The sequence below is a fragment of the Coturnix japonica genome, chromosome 4, assembly GCF_054131305.1.
Source record: "Coturnix japonica strain WE chromosome 4, WE-NBRP24, whole genome shotgun sequence".
NCBI classification, from domain to species: Eukaryota; Metazoa; Chordata; class Aves; order Galliformes; family Phasianidae; genus Coturnix; species Coturnix japonica.
In genome coordinates this window covers 23,374,062-23,398,785 of record NC_140666.1, presented here as the reverse complement: position 1 = coordinate 23,398,785, position 24,724 = coordinate 23,374,062, and the positions used below count along the sequence as shown (strand labels likewise).

Here is a 24,724-nt window from a genome sequence, read left to right as displayed (position 1 = left end):
CAGAGGCTGAGGCGTGCTTCATTTAGTTATATTACCTGCTCTGTGTTGGTCTTCAGAATATCAGATACCTCAAAAACCTCAGAGCTGGAAAAATCCTGGAGTATTTTACATTCAGTCATAGAGTGAGAACTGCAAAGCAGACTCACTGTTTGATTGTTTGTAGGCATTTCAGCGTGGAGATCCATAGCTATCACGCAGTTTCACATTGTGTACTCCGACCTTACTCTGTCAGGGAGCCAGGAGGTAGTTCTGCAGCACCAAACGCGTGGAGTTAATTTATCACACGTATCTATACATGAAGCATTCAAAGGCACTGTATGCCTTTGTAGCCGATACCACTAAGATGTAATTGTTATATGTTAAACTGTCAAATTTGCACAGAGCAAGAGAGGAATCGGGCAGTAAGGTTTCTGCATAAAGAGGAAGAGTAAATGTAGGAAGCAGTAATATCAATGAATCCACCTAGCAGCCATTCATGCGTGTCCCCATTGTGGAGTCTGAGGCAGTGGATCTGCTTTGTCATCTAAAGTGCTTCTAAATTAGTGAATGGCAGCGTGTAGCCCTCACACACAGGTAGCACAGGAGGCACAGAAGCCCTTAAGCACAAGGATCAACCTGCAGTTGCACTGCACTGGGGTTAACTTGCCCAGGCACTTCTAAAAAAGGTGTATTGCTCTCCTAGAATTGGGTAGTAGCTCTGGTGAATGCTGTTCTGCTGGATGGAGTGACGTAGCTCATCGCCTTCATGCAGTTGTTTCACCAGACTACATGGATGTTTTGGATGATATATAATATTATATGATAACTCTGCTGTCTTGCATTCTTTTTAACACAAGAGCAGTCATTAAAATTATATGCAGTTATTTGGGAAATGTATATCTACTTCCTGATAGTATATATTTCATGCCTGCTTACTTTATTCAGTGTATACTTCATTATTTTCACACTTCATTCTCCTGGACTTATGCATGCAAGGCGCGTGCTGATTTCCCCTGCAGTAGTTTTATTATATACAAACATCAAGCATTTGGGCCCAGCCCATGTGGTCAGGGGGCTAAATTTCAGAAACTGCAGGGTATCTGATGGCGTTTAACCTGATTTGGAGTAAGTCAGTTGGCTACTTTTGGTAGCACAGGTTTGCCATTTCTTATACAGGAATAATACATTTTGCCTGTGTCAGGCAAGGATTGCAGGACAGTTTGCAGTGAGAAACTTGGAGAGCCAAGGCTAAAAATGTCATTTTATTGATCGCTTCTTTCACTGTTAGCCCTTCTTGAAAACAAAACAAATTTGTACTCTTTGTTCTTCTGAAAAACTAAATGGAAATGAGTTCCTACTAATTCACTGTCCTTGCTAGAAAAATACATGTTCCCACTGATGGACCTAGGACAGCATGTGTCACTGCTGTGCAGCAAGCTGATCTGTTACTTGACAAAGGAGAAAACTTCAGCTCTTCACCTGAAATAAGCAAAGCTGTTGGAAAGAAAGCGAGTTCAGTACTGGGAAGTTCTTTGCTTCCCACATGACCTAGGTCTTTGTTATAAGCATGGTCCACACTTCTGCAGCACAGCACGAGCCCAGTTCTTGCCTGCCTGACCTGCTCTTTATTTCAGTGGTAGGAGAAAGAACTGTCTTTACTGGAAGCAGCATTGCCTGTTGCTTTCTCCCACTGAGGTTTGTAGAATGTGCCATAATTGAAACCTGCCAGCTTTGCCAAGAGTTTTGTGGGGCTGTGCTTTTTGGGGATTGCCATGGGACTCTGTGATTTCTGTATCTGATTTCTGATTCAGAGGTCTCAGTCTGAGATAGAGACATTGCAGCCCCTTAGTGAACATAGCTTGGGAAGCACAGTCATGTTGCATTGTGGGACAAATCCTGATTGGTCTTTAAGTTCCTTAAGACTCTTCTACAGTTTTGTTCTCATTGTTTTGGGAGAGGATGGAGGTGGAGAGTGAGAGGTGGCTTGGGACGGAACATGTAAAGCACTGATCTTTATCGGCTGTTAAGAGTTTTGTCTTCTTAGGCCTTACCACTTATGTCACCAAGTTTGGATTCCAATGAAGTCTGGTGGTCAGAAAATTCTAGTTCATGTGTGTTCCTTTTTCCTAGCAGTTAGATAAGAGCTAATTAGTGTTCATTGATCTGCAAAGGACTGACCCAGGGTCTAACCTTGCACTGACTCTGAATTGGTTGGGGGATTCAAAACTGTCTTGCAAGTTTAATGTACTCAACTATCTTTCTCCAAAGTGTTTAGTGATCTGGTGTCACTGTCAGAGTGACTTCACTACCACTGTGGAGTACTGCAAAAGGAGTTGGACCTGAGGATGTTATGTCACCATAACATCTATCCTACTCTTATTTTAATCAGTGGTAGTTTTAACATGTTTACATTAAACTCCTTGAACAGCTCAGGCTGTGTTCCTCCATAACACCATGATCTTGCTGCAGTTCTGAGCTTCCTATAAATGGATTGGATACCCCAGAATATCATGCTGCCTGATTTCAAAACTACTGAAACATGAAACATTGGGATATGATGGGAAAAGATAGCAGCTGTGTAACTCGCTGGTCTTTCATTTCAAATATACTTGCAAAAAGATTTTGGAGATTAGCTTGGGATCAACCAGAAAATTGGAGAATTAAGAATAAAAGCTTCCTTAATAGTTTCAGGCTTCAAAAATTGATTCAGTTTCAGATAAATCCAAACGTTTTGTTTTGAAAATGGTGGTTTCTGGGTTTTGTATTTCTTTTTCCTGACTGAAACAATTTGGTGAAGCCTGTATCAGTTAGCATAATGTTTCTGCAGATGTGAATCTGTCTTTTTCAATGTTAGAGCACCTGTTCTGTCCAATTTTTCTGATGACATATAGGTGATGGATGAGAAAATTGTGTGTGTGTGTGTTTTGGAAGAAGCTGTCTATATTTTCCGGTGTATATTGTTCAAGCTGCTTGTGATGGATTTTATGGATAGACAATTTTTGTCAGTTCAAGTATGTATAGCATGTCTTTCCACACCATCTACAGGCAACTGACTTTATTGCCTGAAAAGGCAGTGAGATAAGCCCCAAATTGATCAAAATGAGACTGGGGAACTCTCCTGAAGCTTTCCACTATTCTAGTTTGGCTCTCCAGGAGCAGAAGTTACCTTGTGTAAAGCATGGATTGGTGTGGCTTTACTGCATACACACTGTGGTGAACGTAGCAATGCCTCCTACAACCACAGTGTCTTGTTTAAAAACTGTGTTCCAATGCACTAGTTGTGTTTCGTGCTATGTAACATGAGAAGAAATCGCATGCAGTGCGATAGCTGTGCATGGCTGCAGGAACCACTGAGAATTAGATTGTTTTGTGCCTCATTGTTCAACCGTAATAGGATTAAAAACCCCTCTTTGTATTCCATTAAGTAAATATAGGCAGTCAAAGAACATAGTGCCTCCTTATTCTGATCTGATTTACAGCAGATGAATTTGCAGTAGCTCCATGGGAGTCTGACAGAGTGAAGCCAGTAAGGGGTAGAACCAGAGTGGTCCCTCATGGGGTATTGGCCTGACTTTAGTCCTGTGGGTGAAGCGGAGGTGCAGGTCCTGGGACAGCCTGTGTACTGTTCACGGGAGACTCTGAGCCTCTTGGCAGATTGCACACTTCTCAGCAGGACTGCCCAGGTTGCCCAGGCTCTCCAGCATCCAGCTGAATGCCCCCTTGTGCTGCGTCGCACATATTTCCTCTGGCAACTTTGGGAAATTTAACAAAACATTCACGTTCAGCAGTAATAAGTGTCCCTTTATAAATGATGCTGGGTGTCTCAGAAGTATCTGTAATAGACTGTGTAGAGTGGAATCTGCCAAGGAAAGATTTTGTTTTTCAATTGAAACAAAATAGAGTAAATCAGATAGTCTCCAGTGCGAAGTGCTGACCTTGCTTTTAGCAGGAGTGATGCCATCTCCACTTCCAGGGTTTCATTTTTCTTTTTTCCCTTTTTCCACATACGTGTATTTTTGCAGCTGCGAACCTTTCAATACTTTTCTCTCTCTCTCTGCACCACTTTATGGATTTTGCAATTCTTGTATGAATAAAGGCTGGGTGACATTAAAGACCATAGATTTCCTTGTGAAATTTAAGTCATTGTGTCTCACCTGGCATCAATAGTGGTAGCACTGTTTGAAAAACATGGCACCTTTTTCTGAGGCACTGTAGAGTTAAGAACAGATCTTTGACAAAACACGGTCTTTTGGAGGAAGCGTAAAGCTGATGTTTTAAGCTATTTTCATCTGTAAAAACACCCTGTTATTTTCCATGTGGAGTGATGCTGCTCACCCCTGCAGCCTGGTTGGGCTCTAGCCTGGATAGCTATCAACATAAATCAGTTATTGTCCTGGAAGCTTTATTCAGATAAATTATCTGCACTTCCTGCCTTAAATTCTCGCTGTGTTGTTTTGCAGTATGAGCCCCTCTCTCACATAAGATGCATTTGAGATCTGGGTAGAAACAATCTCTGCATACTCTAGAGGATGCAATTTTATATTAAAGTATGCTTTTCCCTGCAGGCTTTTCTGAAAAGATTTTATGCTTCCTTGATAATGTCAGGAGATTCCCTGTGTTAATAAGAATTGTTTTGTTAATTGATTCCAGAGTCTGCTGCTTTGGAATACTCTGCTTTCATCAGGATCTTCACATGAATTTTAAAGTGGCATCTTCCTGGACAAAATTGCAAACAGGATTTATATGATTCTTATTTCTACTATGCAGTCTCTCAAAATGCTTGTATCAGCCCGGAGTATTTCTTGTGCAGGTCGGATTGAATTCAATCTATTGCAGAGTTCTCTTGAAGGGAATTAAAATCTTCTTGGCAATAACATAATTAATATTGATTGTTAATTGTGTTTTCAAGAAGGTTGGACAACGCTGCATGTAAAATATGAATCTGTCATTTCATTTTCCTGGAAATTCAGCTGTGTAATTTAGTGTATGTGGTGCATACTTGCAAATAGTATCGGAAATCTCCAAAGACAGGAAATCTGCAAAATGGGTGTGAGATGGTCAATAGCACTTTAAGATTCTCACACACTGTCCTGCCTGTTTTATTCCTGGATGAAGGAACCTATAGAGGTAGGTACTTGGATGAAACCCAGTGGTGAGCAGGGCCCCGTGACTTTGTTCTGCAGGACAGCTCACTGAGGGCTGCTTCTCCCCCGAGCCTGCAGGCAGAGCTCAGTGCATGCCAGCTGCAGTTCTGCATCCTCTTGGAGTTCTTCCTTTAGGCTCTCACTGCTGGCTCACTGGGTTGAGCTTCTATCTGATCACTTAATCTGAAAGTGAGAGACTTTACCAGTTTCACCATCTTCCTACCCACTTTAGTTTCTGTTGGTTTTAAGACTGCTTCCCACTCTTGAGTGCTGCAGGGAAGTGTACAGTGTTGTGCATAATTACCATGCAGGTGTAAAGAGTTATTGCCAATACAGAGGAAAAAATAGTGACTTAAAATATTGATGATCAAAGCAATAAAGATCTGTGGCTTGATGCATTCACCTTTAAAAACCGTCTCTTCTCTACAAATGTCCTCTGTGCAATTCTGCTTCAGAAATACCGTGGCTTTCATGTTAACACGCATTGACTTTCTGTTTGTGGAGGCAGCTTCCATGGTGCAACTGGGCTCATTCCACTCAGAAGGGCATGTTCAGTTTCAGAAGCAGCTCATGCCACTCATGTCTTTGCTGTCGAAGATTAAGCTACAGACATACCAGCAGGATGTGCTAATTGCATCACATCATGAACTAGCAATAAGCACGGTGAGTGCGATAATTTGAAGATTATTTTAATTACCAGTTTATCAATATTCTGAGCAACAGGCTGTAAGAATGAGCAGGAATTTCTTATGGGTGGAGTTGGCACAGCATGACGTTTTAGCTCAGCACAGCAGCTGTTTGGTCACCCAGCCATTGCGTCCTGCTCAGTGTGTTCAGAGGGCCCAGGCATTTCTGCAGAGCTCCTCTGAGGGAGTTTCCTGGAGCACTGCACTCTGCGAAAGAGCTGAGGTGACGGAGGTTTGGCTCCCATTCCTGTTATCTGCAAGGAAGAAATTGCTGCAGTCCGTGGTGTATTGAGCTCTCTGCAGTGAAGTCTCATGGCAGCACAAATCCTGCCTGGAAGCAGACAAGTGTCATTTCCTAGCTCTGTGAGAGAACTGACCATTCTTGTGTTTCCACTGGAGTGCACACCAGGGATACTGTGGTTCCTAACAGCTAAAATAGGGTCAAAAACTCAAAACTCATTCCCCATGTTAGGAGATTTTCCTGCAAGCTGCATTCAGAGCCCCATCCTCAGGTCCTACTCTGCGGCATTTTGATGCAACAGCAGCAGTGCCACAACATCCAGCCCCCAGCAGCCCTCAGAAGCTGGGCTTTGCTCCATTTTACAAATCTGAGTTTTATTTGGGGTCCTCACTGGCAGAGGTGTGTTTTTTCCCTTTAGTCAGCTGGCTTTATTCATTTTCCTCTTCTTTGTGCCTGACTTACTTTAATAGATAGAAGCGGATAGAGTATAATTTTTAAAAAAGAGCTATTTCACTTCCTGGGGACACAAATTGGTCTGTGAATGGTGCCTTCTGTTCCCTTTCTTCCTTGGCTCACCTCATGCCCATCAGCCTCGGCTTCAGTCTCATTCCCACTGAGCTGCTAGGCTTATTTCACTCTCAAAACCTCTGTGGAGAGGGGGCAGATTTAGCACTGAAGTAGATGAAATCCTAAAGTTGCTCAGGTTTCCTTAGAACTGGTTACCCCAGGGTAGGCTTACTCGGGGCATTGGAGCTTCCTATCAATCCAGTTTGGCTTGGAGATGCTACAAATCTCAAGACCATACAAGCTCCCTGCTGAGCTGGGGCTACTGAAGCACTGGAGGGGTGCTGGTGCTTTCATTGGGATCAGCATATAAATGCAGTGAGTGGGTGAATGAAAAGAACAACGTTCAAACTCTTCAGTGTTCCTTTAGTTTCTTAAAGCCTGCCATGCCTTTTGCACTGATGAGAGACTTGTGCAGATCCCAGTGATGAACCCCCTAAAACAAGCAGCTGAGATTAGTAATATTTATAGATAGCCTCAGAGATCATTCATCCATCTCAAGCTGTTTATTTTTGGGCAGCCCAGTGAAACTGATGAAATTGCCAGTTGTCTGAAATGCCACTGCCAGTCGTTTGAATGAACGGTATTGATTATGGTTACAGGACTATTCATCTCATACTGGCACGCATACAATACATGTATTATAAAAATGTTGTCTCTGCTGACAGCTGGGTTATGAAATGGTACACTGAATTACACATCCCTATAGACAACGTATACATAGACTTTCCTTAATTCATGAGACTGAGGATTATGAGTGACATAGGTCACTCTGAAAGTAATGCCTCCTATTTATTTCCATGGGATCCACAAGGGATACAAAGAGCATAGTAACACTATTTGATTGAACAAATTTTCATCTACAGACATGTAGTTTTCAACATAGTCACCACCATGAGCCGTGCATTTTTGCCACTGATGAACAAGAGCCTGCATACTGCGCTTGTAAAGATCTGTACCAGCAGAGCTGTTTCACAGCTGCTGTGATGGCATCTTTGCTAAGAAAATGTTGCCCACGCAGTCCATCTTTCATCTGCCTGAACAGGTGGAAGTCAGAAGATGCCAAATCTGTACTAAACAGTGGATGTGGTAGGACATTCCAGCCAAGACTGACAGTGATGCTCCATAGTTTTCAGACTCTTACGAGGACTGAACTATTGTCTTGCAAGGAAAGATTTTCTTCTTCTCTGGCTTGAATTTGGAAATTTGAGCCTTCAGCACAGTCAGCATCATGATCTAGTGGCTAGAACTGATAGTTTGTTTGGGTTCTTGGAAGTCCAGAAAAATCACCCCTTTCTTATTCCAAAAGACAGTGCACATCATTTTACCTGCTGAGGGTCTGCATCTTGAACATTTTCTTCAATGGTGAATTCACATGTTACCACTCCAAGGACAGCCATTTTGACACAAATTTGTGATGATACCATGTCTCATCATGATCTGATGGGAAACTGCCAATTTCAGCCTCATATTGGTTCAACGGATCCTGACAAACCTGCATACCATTTTCTTTCTCTACCTGTGTGAGCATCTGTGGGACCCACATCACACAAACTTTGCTGTATTCCATGTTGTCACCATTGTTTCCAGTGTATCAAAATTGATATTCAGATCCATACACAGTACCCTGATCATAATCTGCTGATTCACATGGAGGACCTGATCAAGATGCTCTTCATTTTGTAGTGTGACGACTATGCAAGGTTGTCAAGAATGTGTCTTGACTTTCACATAGCTGTTGCCACTGCTGAAATATACCATCCCCTGCCTCACTTTGCTCAGCATCCACTGTTTGATCTCCAGAAACATTCAGCAGGTGCTGATAAATGTCACTTTAAAAGTGCATTTTTTTCTGCATTGGGGAATTCAGTTCCACCCCTTTGCTTCATCCTCACTTCCATGTCAGATGCCATTCTGTCAGACTGCGCCTCTGCTGCCGTCTGTCACACGGCCACACAGTGTAATGGGATACTGGTTCAGTCTCTATTGCCATATCACCAGCATCTGCCTCTGATGTTGTGGGCCTACATCATAAAACAGGAGGCATTACTTTTGGAGCAGTGATCTGAGAGCTGTGATATGAGAGCTGCGATATGAGAGCTGCATTAGAAACAGTCAGTTAATAAACTTATGTTGAAATGAGCTGACAGCGAAACCCCAAAGGCTACTAACAGGTCTAAACAACTTAAACCATGTCCTTGGGGACAGAGACATTTTTATTTTAACTGATTAAACAATGCAGACTCAAAAGGCCGTTTCAGGCTACTTTATTACCATAGTTTTGGTTTAGGATCAAAGAAAACAATGAGCAAACCCAGTCTGCAGTCCTGCCTTCACAATATGTTCTGTCTTTCTCATTTGTTTTATTAAAAAAATAATTTTTAAAAAATGATGCATTGATTGTGTTCATCTACACTTACCCTCCAAAGTTTTCCATCTTTCATTCTGTCACTTGGTTAATGGTGTGTATCCCAGTTGCCTGGGTGCTCCATCACATCCTCCTTTTGCTGTAGGATTCACTGGAGGAGCTCAGCAGCTGTCCCCTCAGAGCAGCTTCTGTCCCCTTGCTGGCACAATCTGCTGTTCTAACTCGGTGCTAAACAAACCCTGAACACTGGAAGAAAATCCTCTGTCTCATTTTATAGGATGTAGCCTTTCATCAATGGCATTGCTGTATTTTTAATGATTCTTATTTTGAAGAACTATGATCGTTAAATAAAGATTAGATTTTTAAGTACTTCAAGTGCTGTAAAATTTCCACTGTTTTGCTCAGTAGTAATGAGTGATCGAAAATAGATTAAAGTGCTCAGAGCATTTTTGTTTATTTGTCTTAATGATGCTGGCTTGATTATATCTGGAATAACCCCAGTGTCTCCTGTAGTTGCCCCAGTTTGTGTGTGTCTGTGGGTAGACCTTCCCCATTTCTGTCTGTATTAATGGGTCCATTGAACATAATGGTGCGCATGGTGTGGTGACAGGTCTAACTGTAGGATCACTTGATCTGTGTCTTTAACATATATTTGAAATTACAGCAAATTTATTAAATGACTGCATTTAAGTATTCATAAAAAATGTAAATCTGAATTCACAGCTGGAGCAGCTTGCGTTAGTATGTGTGATTTAAGTGGATGGAAGCAGATTTATATCAACCGTGATTCTTGAAATGGTATTGAGCAATTTGTTCTTTCTGGCAATATAATGGGTAGAAATCTGTACTAATGTATGTGTTGTTCAGTTTCCAAAGGATCATATTCTTTCTCACCTTGCGTTGCCTACGATAGTTTTCAATTTGATTTTTTTTTTAATCTTAATTCCTGTTTTCTGCGGTACAAACTACCAGTTTCCTTAGCAGGAAAATCAGTCTCTTTCTTTTGCTCTTACTTCCTTTTTCTTCACAATCTGACAATTTTGTTCAGCCACATGAAATACGCTTGTTACAATTAAAAGCTTCATTTGATCATCTCTTGTGACTGCTGCTTCAGATCCTTGCAAGATCTGTCTGCTTCTTTCTGCTTCATACTTCTCATTTTTCTTTGTCTCCACAATGAATCTGCATAATACAGACACGCTAGATGATGGTGATTTGTTTTTCAAAATACATTGAATTTCTCTAAAACTTGAGTCGAGTGTTAGGAAATGGGATATTGACATGCTTATCCTCCCTAAAACTTGGTGAGTTAGCAGAATAGGTGTCCTATGTGTTCATGGAGAATAGCTGCCACAACCACACGCTGTCAGCATGAAGCATTCTTCTGATAGTGTGTTTGTGCTGCAGCAGAGGATGAGGTACAGTAGCAAGGGTAAAGCAGTGCTGCCGCACTTGCCAATGTTTAGGGGCATCTTCAGCTGTGAATGACTCTGCTTAATTGTTATGGAAGCCTCCCCTGCTGAAATTATGCATCAAAGCGGCACAAGCCAAACAGTTGCAATGGCTAAACTTGCTCCTGCTGCTCATGAACCAGACAGACTGTAAATGCAAACAGTAGGTGCTCCTCTTATCTCTAATTAAAGCACGGATACAAGTTTGACTGTGCAGTGGCTGTATCAAGTTGTACAAAGATCTAACTTGGGAGCTGAGAAGCAGGCATCTTTGCTCACCTGCTTTGCCTTTCTAGTTTCCTTGGGAGAAAGGACAGTCTGAGGAGGAAAAAAGTAGTGGTGAGCCTTCCTTTTCTCTCTTCCTCTCTCTTAATTATGGAAGACTGTGATGTTTTCTGCTGTTTACTTCAATGTAAAGAGAAAAAAAAAAATCTTGGAAATTTTAAGAAATTCCCTAAGCATTATTTTTACTTCCTGGAGCTGCAGTATGACTGATTTTTGTCCTGCTATGTCTGGTACCCCAGGTCACACACCCACAGGCACAGATATTACTAACTTTACACATTGAATATTCCGATGAAAACTGAGCGCATTTGCCTTGGTGGAATTAAGCATGTGTGAGATAATACACATCAAGGCTTATAACTGTCCACCTACAAACCCCAATTAATATAATTCTTTCTCCTCCTAATAGCTGCACTGCTGCCAATAACTTATTTTTAAAATACCAGGTTCTTTTATAATAGCAAAGTTTATATGTGTTAGTTATCTGCACTCTTAAGAAAACAGAGGAAGAGGAGGAGATAGGGAAAGGCCATTTGAGGGGATGCAAATGTGTAACTAGAAATCTTAGTGCATGATATTCTTCAGTATTCTGTGCACTCCATAAAAACAATAACAGTTCATCTGTAGAAATTGCTTGGTTTGATGAATTGGTTGGATACTCCAATTCAGGCTCATGCTTTGATGAGTTAAGCTTTATGGGGTGGGACAAGTTTCTCACTCACTCTCCTCAAATAACCCAAACCTGACATTCAGAAATAAATCTTTTAGGAGGAGAAGTTAATTATCTGGCATTTCCCACATCATTGTATCTAATTAACTGACTATGCTTTGGACTCTCCCTCATCTCGGAAGTTTGAATGGACTCTTTAGGTATCACAGTTTTGGAAGCAAACTTCAGAATACATCTTGTCAGAAGACTACAGCTCCATCCAGCATTATTAGTTTCACTTGTTTGCTTTATCTGTCACTTCTATTTACTGAAGAAAATGTTTAGAGAATGATGAAAATACCAGATACTGTATTGTTTACATTTGCTTTAATGGTCCTCTTGGGAAGAGAAAACGTTTTTATGTCAGTTTCTCCTTATTCCCTATCAATATACTCCACGATATGTTTTTATGCAAAGTTAATTTGGTGATAATAGGATATTTTTTATTTGTGAATAGTTTGGATTTGGGGGATGGGATGGGGAAAGGAGAGGACCAAATGAATGCAGGGCATCCACAGCTTGGAGAAGGATCCAGCACCTTGAGTGTTAGTTACGCTCTGCTTCTGTCTAAGACACAGACTTTGCTGAAGTGCTCCCTGCTAGGGCACAATCTTCTTCCTTTTTTTTTTTTTTTTTCTTTTTTTTTTCCCCTAATTTATTTGCACATGTAGGAGCAAATTCTGATTTATTGCAGGATTGTATCTCTGTGTTTCTTCGAATGCTTTTTTACCTTCAGTTGCTATACAGTAGCAAGGAAAAGGAGAACTGTACATAAAAACATGCTGTTAAATCCCTAAAAAATCTTGAGAGATCTGAACAAAACACAAGACCTGAAACTATGTTGAAAATGATCTTTAAAAACTGACTTTGTAACCAGTCAAGGATGGAACAAGTGCATTAAGGAGAGTGAGGAAAAGAAGCTAGGACAACATGAATGTGCTACTTGAGCCATGAAAAGCTGCAGTACAGTAGCTCAAAACCTGGTTACTTTCCTTTGTAAGACAGCTATAGGATTTATGGTTGGGGTCAGACCAGTTGCTCTGAGCTACTGAGCCAAGCAGGGTTTATAGAATCACAGAACCACCAAGGTTGGAAAAGACCTCCAAGATCATCCAGTCCAACCATCCACCTACCACCAGTATACCACCAGTATTTCCTCACTAAGCCACATCCCTTAGTACCACATCTGTACTAACCATTTGGTTGGTTGGGTTTTTTAATGTGTTGGATCTGGGTTTTCTGTTGTTGTTTTGTTTTGTTTTGTTTTAATGATTTTGATTGTTGAAAAAGGTAGGAATTTTCTATTTGTGGATTTAGGTTTGGAAGGACTCAAGACTTGAAATACTGGACTGACAGTGTGCTTACCTACAAACAGTGACAGCCAGATCTTGTTTGTCTTTCTGGCAGAATTTTGCAAACTTTTCTTAGTCATATAGAAAACTCTAAGGACCTGTAGCTCACTGTATGTCCTGACAGTAATTTCAGGATGCAGAACCATTCTGCTAACCAGAAAGGAAGTTACAAATGTATTGCTATAATATGAAAGATTAGACACAAATTTGAAATATTTTCAAATGTTTCACAGTTGTGGAAGATTCATCAGAGAATTTAGCCTCAGTGGCAAAGAATGACGTAAGAGAGGAACATGAATGCCTATTTTTCTATTATAGTTGATCTCTGCAGAGCAGGAGGTAAGAAACATTGTCTGGGCTTTTCTGGGAAGCTTGGAGGAGCTGGGGAATATATCAGTCCTTTTTATTCAGTGCTACCAGAGGATTTAAACCTTTGTGTCTTCAGTTTATTAAATTATTATGAGAAAGTTCTTCTGTTTTCAAATTTTCTCGTGCAAGTTTCTGTACTATTTTTGTTGTAGGAAAGTACTGCCTTGCTGATAACATTGCCATTGGGAAGGAGGGTCTGGTCTGGCTCATGTAAATTATAAATACACAGAGACTATCAGAGTACAGAGAAGTTGTCTATGCCTCTAAGTGACATTTCTTGGAAAATGAGGTCCCTTGTGCCTTCTGTTATATTCTGGAGAGACACTTAACTCACTCCATTAGTCTATCTAAGAAGCCATGCTACCTAAGTTCAGCGAAGAAATCAATTCAAAGACCTACAACATTCTTAAAGTTCAAAAGTATTTTGTGTATGGGCTGCTTTGAAAGAATTGACACTGTTGGTGAATCTACTTGAACATCAGATTACAAAAATTCAGCTCCTCCATACAATGTATTGCTTTAAGCAAACACAATGGCACATTCTCACGGTGCTTTCTGTTGCCTGCAGTTTTGATAAGGAGTATATAATTACATAAGGTATATGTGTGTGGGGTGGCATAAAGAAGGAGCTCTCCTGTTTTAGAGCCCAAGTTTGTGCTGAGTTGATTTTTGTCGCGTGACACAAGTGCTTCTCTTGATAACTATTATAACAGTTTTAATGAAAGAAAAATATTTATTCTAAATTTAAATTAAAATTGATATTCATTTGCAAGTTAAAACTGGGTTTCATTATGTATATTATTCATCTTCAATATATTGTTAATTAAATCAATACATTTATATTGGACATGGATATGTTTTCCTGGAGTTCATGGCATAGTTCCAGCATCAGCATCCGGACAGCCCTTCCAGAACTTTTCTTAACACAAGGAAACTTATGGCCAGCTATCATTCACACTGCTCTAGTTTGCTGTTCGGCGCTGATAGATTGGCTACAGGGCCTACTGCCTTAGAGGTACACACTGCTACTTTATGGCTGTTCCCCAAAGCGTGGCACTGATCTGTGTTTGCACAGTTGCATTTGAGGCATTGCTGAGACTCATCTGAGCAATGCACCCTGATGAGTCCATTTCTGGGTGGTACTGGCTGCAGCTTAGGGAGGAAGGGATCCACACCGCACTGCTCCTTTGAAATTCAGACTTGTTTTCTGCCATAAGGATCAGAGATTTTGTTCCCACAACCAAGAATGAAGAATATCATGATCCGCTTGTTTTGGACTTAACTTGTTTTTCCTCTCCTTCCTGGGGTTACAAAATGTTTTTGTGGAGAACTGGAATTTTTTGCTCTGTTAACATGTTCAGGGATTGTTGTGAAAAGCTAGAGGAACATTTTTAGGCATTTCTGATAAGTGCTGCAATTACAGAAGAATTTGGACTAAGGCTACTAATGCATCTCTGGGGGTGGAGCACCTCTGTGAACCAAGAGGGCCAGAGAGTGAGTTGGAAAGTAGATATACATAGGTTGCTCTGAAAGTAATGCCTCCTATTTATTTCTGTGGAAACTACAACAGATAGAAAGTGTACAGTGACACCATTCGATTGAGTAAGTGTATTTTGATTGTGTGATTGAATGTGTATTTTATTTACATATTTACATATACATATTCAATTTACAAAGAAATATTTTAGAGAAGCAGGCTTGTGTTTGAAGCACAGCATGTGTGATTAATCCAGTCATGTACCAGCTCAGGGTGTGAAAACAGTCAGAAGTTTGCAGTGATCAAGCTGGTTAACCACACATCTGCAACAACAAATGTGCAGCACATACTGTTTCTCTTTTCAGTCAGAAGATTTTCCAGGTACTTCAGATGCTGCTTGCAGTAAAGTGAAAAGGAAAAACAACAAAAAACCGCAGTGAAGATGCTTTAGCACATAAAACTGCTCCTTGAGTCACTTTAGGCTTTACAATATACATCAATAATTCAGGAACAGGAGCCTCTTGTCCAGCAAGGTGTGGATGCAAAGCAGTTGTTACACTCCACTGATGTTCATCAGAGGAAAGCAATGTGAGTAGCTTGGTGGACATGGTAAATGAATAATTCCAGGAGAAAGCTATTTATCGACTATGTTTTCCATACCAAGGAACTGTAATGGAGATAACATAATCCAAAATTAAAAGCCGCAGTTCTACACTCATTTGTATTTGTGGAAATGAGACCGTGAATGCGATGAGATCATAGCAGTGTTCTGTGGTCTGGTTGGTGGCTATGAGTAAATGAACCTCTAACTCACAACACTTGAAGTTATGGAAGTCATCTCATTTTCTGTTACCTCTGTGATAAAGCTGGAGATTGAGAGATGGGAGAAAAGGTGTAATAAGAGTAATGAGGTGCTGGTACAGGTTGCCCAGAGAGCTGGTGTTGCCCCTTCCCTGGAGACACCCAAGGTAAGGCTGGACACCTGATGGAGCTGTGGTGTCCCTGTTCAGTGCAGGGAGGTGGACTAGCTGGCCTTCAAAGATCTCTTCCAACTCAAATGATTCTATGATTCTCTGAAAAGGCTGTCACCATTACACATGCTCACTGTCCCTGATGATGGACCAGGTAGTTCTCTGCTTTTGAGTGTGGCGGGGTCTCATGGGGCCCAGGTAAACAACGGAATTGCACCAGGTTGTCATTTTGCCACACTGCTGGCTGACAGCAGAGCTGGAATCAGAATTTACAGCTTCAACAATCTGTCCAAGCCCACTGAGATTATCAAATCATTTCAGACTTGATCTGTCCCTCCTCCTCTGGAAGGGCAGAGGTCAGTTAAAAATTAATATGTGGCAGCGTGACTTTTCACAACCAGGCCTTTGCTGTAACACTTCCGTAATTTTTGGCTTCCACATTACTCAGCTGTGCACCAGAGAACTCTTTTGTTATGTGCCAATTAACCCAGCATGATAAATAGTGATTATGCATAATTTATATGGAATATTATTCTTGTTGTTTCCTGTAAATAAGTTAGCTGAGGGAACTGGGCTGTGAATTATTGTCAGATGTGATCATGATGGTCCAGGAGATTGGTAACAAGGATTCTTTAGACAACAAGGCAGATAGAAATGCTATCAAACTAAATGTGGGGAGAGAGAGATGGTTTTGTTTTTACAGAGGAAGTTTGGATTTAGCTTTTGCAGTCCCATAGTATGCTCTTCCAGTGTACTGAATGGGCCTCTTGGTGCTCATCCACCGCCCAGTGAGGTCCTTGGGATCTTCTCCTGCAGTGGTACTTGGTCTGGACTTGGGCTGCTCCCTAAGGATCATCTTTGGATCATATCAGTTCCATGGCTGCAGAAGCCAGGTTTCATTGCTCTTTCTTCCTGTCTATGTTAGCTGACAGCACGTTTCTCAGGTTGGTAAGCTGACAACAGCATGGCACAAGGAGCGGTGAGGATTGTTCAGCTCCATGAAGCCTGAATAAACACAGGGAGGAGATATGGAAATGTGACATCTAGCCCACTGAACCAGGATGCACCCACTGTGACAGTACTCACTGGAGTCCTATTGCAGAGCCTCCAGGAAAGTGTTAGGGTCTGTTGCCTTGGGTAAGCTAGGCTGTATGTCAGCCAGTATGGCTCTGGGCATACACAGAGCCAAGTGAGAGCTGGAGGCAGCTTGCACAGCTGCTGCAGTGGTGATCACATCCTCTTTCTCCTTGGGCAGCCTTATCCCTGGCCTTACCTTGTGGGGAATTTTCCCCACGTCAGTGTTTTCAGGTATGTTTACCATTTTGCCTCTCCTGTCTCACACTCGATAATAGATCCCCACAGGCCTATAAATGGCACCACCTCAGCAGACTCAGCTCATCTTTCATCATACTGCCAGAATCTTGTTTTGATTTATTGCTTTTCACCACAGTGGCCCAGAATGAAGTCAACTTCTGAAATCACTTAGGGAAGGATCTGCTGAACAAGCATACATTTAATAATATGCCCTCGTCTTTCTACTTCTTCTGTACCAGGATGTTCCAATGAAATGGGTGGGAAAACTGTTTAGAGTATGGGAGTACTGTATCTAGCTAGCCACTGATCTGCAGGTGTGATTGTCTTTAACCTTTTGCACTTTGGGATTTTCAGCCTTATCTTCTGTATAACAATCTCAGTCTGAAAAATGCTCCTGATGGATAATTTCTTTTTACTTCATGTTGCTTCTTGTTGCTTAAACTATTGATGAGAGGTACGATATAGATACTGTCTGAAAATTATAATGATAGATGACTTGGATACTCCTTGGTCAACAAGATTTTATAAAGTTCACATTAAAAATGCTTTCTGGGGGCACTTTTCTTGTTCCAAAGCAACATCCCTGATATCCTGTGCTTGATGTAGCTGTTGTTACTTTGAATAAAACTATGATAGATTTATGATTTTATGTTAAACTGTTCAATGTTACTATTTCTTTACTAGGATATGCATGTGGGTAAAAACATGTTGGCTGCTTGTAAGTAAACTGCTGGTACATTTCTGTGTTTTATAACTAAGTGACTTCTGAAACAACAGTTTTTTAATATGTATTTTACCTCTTGCCAATGTTTTTAGAAATATCACTTTGGAGAATAAGGGGAATAGTTATAATCCAAAGTGATGATGCTGGCATAACAGACTTAGGGTAAAATAAGAAGCGTTTCACATGGTAAAACAAATAGATACCAGTTATTTAACTCAAGCATATGTGACATGCTGGCATTGCACACATACTGTGTCTCTGCAGGGACTTAGCGTGAAGCATGAGATGGAGTCTAAGACTTAAACGACACAAGTGACTGTTGTTTGCTATGGATATATTTAGTCTCTCCTGGGGAAAACTTTGCCAGGTCCTCTGACTCCTTCCCACAGGTGTTAGCTTATCTCCCACACTTTGGGGAGAACAATGTGTGGATGAATGTGTGACAGACTGAGCCATTTCTCAAAGGGAAGAGCTCAGTGAACAGTGAGCCCAAAACCTGTGCTGGAGGCCAGTGCCTGAACTCTCAGCATCCAGGAACGTGGGGCTGTCAGAAGCTGAGTGCTGGCATTGTGCATGATGCTGTTGTTGGCAAGGCAGGATTCTCCTGGAGAAAAAGAGCAGAAACGTCTCTTCATCAAGTGCTGCTTGTTTGAAAGTCATGCATATACCCAGTGCCTTTCCATCTCTCTCCAGCAGTGAGTTTAACTGCATACGAAAAGAAACATTGCTGCTCCTCCTCCCAAACGCCTTTTTTGGTGTCAAAGCAAAGGTAGTAAGCTGATGGGTAACAAATGCACATGATTTATATCTGGATTTTGCAGTAGTGTTACAAAGCATTTCTAAAAGCCTTTTATTTCAAACTGCATGGCGTGTATTTGATGTCTTCCCCCCTAAAACTAAAAGGAAGTTTGCACTGTGAACAGCTTTTGGAGATGGTGTGGCTGGGATAGAAGTTGGACCATGAGTGGGAGAGTATCATCCTCTGCATGGATGGCTTTAAAAATAGAACACCTGGATGTAGCTCTGCAGTGCCTGATCTGAGAGCTTGAACTTCATCTTGTAAAGGAGCAAGGAAGATAATGTAGTATTCTGATTAGCACATACTTAAGTATAGTCCTCAAAAACTTAATACCTTTTTAAAAATCAGCCTTCAAAAACTCGTTGATCTGTATGGCATGTCTGAATCTCCTCTCACGTTTAATCCATGTTAAGCTCTAAACCACCTATTTTGGTTCCCTCAAATTCCAGTAGATTATCCTTCAAACTGAGCCGTGATAATCTATTTAATAGTCTTTCAAAAGAAGTGTTCTCATAGTGCTCTGGATCCTGGGAGTTTTAAAAGATCAATGTATGGTAGTGATCCTGGTTAAACAAAATGGTTTTGGAATTAGGACTTACTGATAAGGGGCTGACACTCTTTGTGGACATGGAGTAGCTGACTCCTGGGTTACTGAAAATCGCGTGTTTTGGGGTTTGTTGTTTTTGTTTTCTTTAAGAAAACTGAAATGTATATGATAGTTTGGTATATATGCAAGACAGAATATTCATTTTGTGCTTGAGTTTCATCAAGTTTATGGACAGTAAAAGAGAGAGAGCATAATGGCTCAGACTCCACAGTCTTAGGTTTGAAAGCAGCTGGGGACTAATCAGTAAGCAGACAGGTGTAACAGCAATTTACACTTCGTGTTCCACATAACTCAGGTCACCTGTATGTATTCTGAGTAGAAGAATATGGTTAGAGAACTAAGTACATCTTTCTCAGGACAATATAGGTGATGTTTAGCCTGATTTTCTGTCTTACAGCTTCGAGGATGCCTTTGTTACTGACATTTTAAGTATGTTAGCTTATTTTTTTTTTTTAATTACTGAAGCTTTTATTTGTGTATATGTTGAACTGGCAGTTTGTGGGCAGAGGGGTCTAAGTAATTTTACCTAAGTAAAATTATGCTAATGGACAGTCTTTCAGGCATGAATGAACTTGTCTCTTCAGAGTGCTTTCTGAAGCAGTGCCTCTCATCAGCCTGTCTGTCCAAAAGGTTCTGACTTCAGATAGGACTTCTTAAAAGAGCAGTCACTGCAAATCTCAGCTGGCACCCTTTGGCATTGTGGTGTGCCTGTAGCTCAGTGCTGTTAGTGCTCCTGCTAGCACTGTCATAGTCTAAGTGGCCTATTTTTATTGTTGCAAGCTGGCATTTTTCATACGCTCATAAAATTCATATGAATGTTTCAATCAGTGTGAAGAGGAGATCCAGCAAGCGGCAAATTCACATACATTGTTAGGGTTTTATTTGACTATAGGAGGATATACAGAGGCCAAAATGCATAAAATTTAATGAGTGGAGTCATGTAGGTCATAAATAATTGGACATACTGAAAGAAATCAAGGTTGTGATAATGTGTTTGTAGAGCACCCCGCACCCAGGAGCTGTGATTGTGATCAGAGTGATCTGAAAAGTAGAGAATAAATGAATACTGTCATTTAGTAGCGTGTAATAGAGTTGTGATAGGGTGACAAAAGTGATCTAGAGTGGGATCTTGATTTCAGAGAGTGTTTTTGGGTATTCTCTGGTCTGGACATTCATTTTGGATTGCTTTCTGGTAATGGGCTTGTAAAATAGGAATTGAATATTTCTTATGCCTGTCATTTGTGAAAGCGCTCTTCTCCTCCTAGTGAAATAAAAATGTGCTGTTTTTATCTTATGGGTTGGTCTAAAAAGGAATACAAAGTGAAGGAAGAGTCTATGTATGAAGAGGGCACTAGATAGAACATAGCAAGTTGAGCAGTATTTTCTGAGAATGAGGTTAAACACACTTGAGTCGAATCACTGAGAAAACTGTTTGATACCATGAATGAAGTAACAGTAGTAAATCATCATTTTATTTTGCTTTCTGCTGTGAGGTTTCTTTTTGTTTGGGGGGCATTTTTTGTATTTGTAAAGGCATGTTTTTTATTAAGAGTGATGCAAAGGGATGTTATGGCAAAGGTCTCAGGAGGATTTGGAGCCAATTTCAATCTGTAACTTCCCTGCTTCGCCCCCATCTCCATGAATATTTGCTATTAACTATCTCAGAAATTGCTGTTTTTAGACGTGCTTCTTTTTTTTTTCAGCTGATTTTATAACAACACCATGAAATCTTTTCTTGACATAATTCAGTGCCTTAAGAATTTAATGTGAAAATAAGTTTTATTAGTAGTAGATAATTTCATTTCATTTAAATGATCATTTTTAAATACAGTGAGTTTGTCTTTAAAGGGAGCGCTCAGATCGTATTGCCTGGAGCATCCCTGAAGTAGCTCTTTCTGCATTCGTGGGCACTGCTGTGCTCATTTCCTTGAGGCTCCAAGTAGAGAGAGACTGCCTGTTCATTCCATGTATTGAAATGAAAGGGAAAGGAAGAAGTAGAGACATTGTCAGTCTCTCTAAGAGCCGGTATGCTTACTGTATGAAGTGGAGTTAATGATAACCCTTGTATTGTTGCAGCAAGGAAGTCATAGTGTGGAGACTTTAAATAGAAAACAGCAAGTAGTCTGCAATGGGTTGTGTGTTATTCCATTTGAAAGTAGTGCCCTTAGTCCATTGGCAGAGTTTGACTATGAGAATTGTGTAGAGTCCAAGACAGTTGGCAGAGGAAAGTGGAGGGAATAAAATTATTTCACAGCTGAGGGAAATGCAGAACACAAAACTGGGGAGCCAAAGTGAGCAACATACAGCAACATCAGTTATCATTGTGCTCCAATGGAGAGTTTCAGCCCAAAAAAGGATGTAATTATCAATAAAACAGACTTTACAGTTCTCTTGTGATATGAGTTTGTTTTTTCAGACTGTCTTACAAGATACTGATGTGAACAAAGTGGAAATGGCTTGTCCATACAAATAGCCATGAAGAGGCAACTGTGTCTTAGGTGTTGTAATCACAGCCCTGACTGCAGGGCCTGTAGGGTCCAGAGGGCACTGCATGCCATGCTGGAGAGTGTCAGTGGTATCATCTGATGGAATGACATATTAAGATCTACCCACATATTTTTTGTTTTGGGTTTATTCATCTTTTCTTTAAACAAACAAAACCCAAACCTACTCATAAATGTTCCTAGTAAAGTTTCAGGTTGTTTTTTAGCATGAGAACTGGACTTAAAAAATTAAATAAAAAGGAGTCAGAGAAGATTTGACTTTAGCTTCCAGGCAATAGGTAGTAGGGATGTCAGAGCCTGTACAGCCTTGCTGTGTCAGGAGTACTCACCGTCACTAAAAGGTAGGAGAGCTAAATACAGCTAGAAAGCAGAAAATAAATTGTAAAAAAACCACAAAACATCTCATAACTTGTGTGAAATGGGGCATCTTCTGAGGTTCTGACCTGGAGCCTTCATGGAGTCAGAGTGGAGAAAATGAAGTCTGGTTAATCTTGACAAGGTTCTGTGAAGGGGCTGATGTGACTGGAGGGAGGATGGAACTGCTGGTGGAGCAACAGAAGTTGGGTTCACCGAGTCATGCTGGTGCCTGGATGGCTCAGCTGCTATTCAGTTGAGATGCAAAGATTTAATGTATTTGGGTTTGATTAGGTTTGTGTTTTTGTTGTTAGTGCTGTGTATGTGTTTTTTTGTTGTTATTTGTGGGTTCATTGTTGTTTTTTTATTATTATAATTTTAACAAGTCTGCTGATTACTGTGATCACTCTTGCTCTGGGCATTTTCTCTGCTTGGCAGAAAACAATTCAGTCTCATGACCCAGAAGGTCCTTCTCTTCTCTTGGCGTGCTTGAGAACTCCCAGGCTTCTGCCATGTATCCCTGCCTTTTTTGAAACTGATGGCATGTGGCTTCTTACTCTCAGCTTACTCTGAGAAGAAGTTCAGAGTTAAGCCTCTCTAGATAAAGTTGTGTCTATCCTGCACCTGATGCCAGAGTTATGGCTTGTTGTCATCCTCCATTGGATAGGGACTACTTAGAACCCCCTGCCCCTCTCTTATAGAGCTTGCAACTTTTTCAGATGAGGTGGTAAACCAACTTGGATATGTACTGTCCTGCAAATGGTTATGCATCCTCAGTATTAGAAGCAATAACTGTAGTTAAGAACACATCTTTAAGATATATCTCAGAAAAAATTGAAAGAAAAAAGATAATTTTCTGGGGAGTGAGGTTTCATCAGGATTCATCCAGATCAGTTCTTTAGTGCCAGAGTATGTGCTTGACCATACGCATTTTTCAAAGAGGGAAAAACAAATATAAATCAATGGTGATTAATTAAGGAAAATATCAGAATTTGTACTCTAAAATGAGGAATTCTGAATGTCAGTGGAAGGCAGTTTGTATGAAGAGCTTAAAGCTAAAGTTTAGGTTTCTTTAGTAATTACTGTTTTGTTTTGATTTAGACTAATTTGATGATAGAACAGTAATGTCATTAAAATAAATGTAATGATGTGTTTGGTTTTTGAATGGCCATGGCTTCATCAGTGTCTTTAGAAGCTTTGTCTGATCACATTGGAGATTAGGCCACTGAATAAACAAGAGACCCAGTGCTACAAAATCATAACAAAATTGTCAGTTCAAAAAAACAAATGAACATTGAGGACCAAGATAATTGGTCTTTTTTATCTTTCCCTTATAAAAACAAAGGTTCATTTGGCTTTTAAATGGGCCAGTAAAATTGAATTGGCACCCTACAGTGCATGCAGGATAGATAGTCAAGAAGAATAAGCTATAAAGAAAAAAGCAGAGGAGCTTAAGAGATGAAGATATTAAAAGCTGGTCTGCTGGTAGCCTATTAAAAGTGTTAAATTTTAAAGATCTGCAGTGAACAGAGATCTAAGTTGGAAAGTAGTTCTGAGCAGGGGACTACATTTGTTAGAAGTTATTTTTGGTGATCCTCCAGAATTCTGTAGGAAAAAAATAGTTGCAAGTATCCAAAAGGCCAGATCAGAAGCTCTTGGCTGCAGTGGGTTGTCCCATGCCAGCAGTAGCTCCAGATTCAGCACCCACTGAATGTTCATTCAGGTTCCTATAGCTCTCAGAGATCTTGTTGGAGTCATATTTCAGAAGTATTCCTGATCCTCAGAGCTGATAAGAAAGAACAGGTGAATCTGGGATCACTTGAAATGCATTTAGCATCAGGAGACTTTTGGAGGTAAGTTTTGTTTGCACTGCATGAAGGGGGTATTTCCTGGAATACACTGACTTGCTCTTTTTGCTTTCTCCTCAGTAAGAATCTACATAAAAACTGGTAAACTAGGCCATTAATAAATATGTAAGAGAAGCCTGATCCGTGAGACACTGACTCAGTATATATGAGGACACCCAGCTCCTACTCACCCCACTTCAGTGACTGTTATGATGGAATTAGAGAGTTTATATGCCATTGAAATGATTTGGAGACTGCCAGACTTTGTAACACAGTCTTTATTTTTTCCCTTTATTTTTTTATTTTTTTTTTCACCTGGAAGTTACTGCCTTTTATTTGTTACTTCAGCAGATAATTTTTATGGTAGCTTTTCTACTTTATATCCTGCTGGTATATAGTTTAACGAAATGCCTTTTGAAACCGTGTGTTTAATTCCTCAGTCATGCCTCTGGGAATTAATTCTTGCTGCATTATAACTTCTTTTATATCTTTTCTTGGCTGTGGTTGAGAACTTCTGCAAACTTTTCTTTAGGATATCAGTACTTCTTATTCCCTTTCCTGTCTTGTGTGCATCTCTTTTCTGCCTGCATCAGCTGTTATTTGCTGCTGGTGTCTACTTCTGATCAAGGTCTGTTAGAGTGCCTAAATCACTTAAATAAATTCCTTAATGGCATTACTATTTTTTGCATCTGCACTTCTGGAAGAAAATTGAATTTTCACACCTGACTACCTATCTAAGGTGTTATCCATGAGGCTAATGAGCTAATATGGTGGAGAATCCTTTAAGAAATTACTTTAACAGGCTTTGGTGATTCTGAATAGCATTTATGATAGGAAATGTTTCATGATGCTACTTACAGAAATAGCAATGTTGCACTTTGTCTTCCCAACCAGTAACATCTTCTCCTTGCTTTTTGAAAAGTTAATTATGAAGTGTTTTGGCAAAAGTGGTTAATGGGGCTATTTGAGAATTGTTGTT

General features: G+C 40.4%; 1 protein-coding gene across 4 annotated transcripts in view; it reads left to right on the top strand.

Moving 5' to 3' along the window:
- Positions 1–24,724, top strand: part of GRIA3 (glutamate ionotropic receptor AMPA type subunit 3) — a 280,633-nt gene that overhangs the window by 152,523 nt on the left and 103,386 nt on the right. The gene's annotated exons all lie outside the window — the stretch shown is intronic.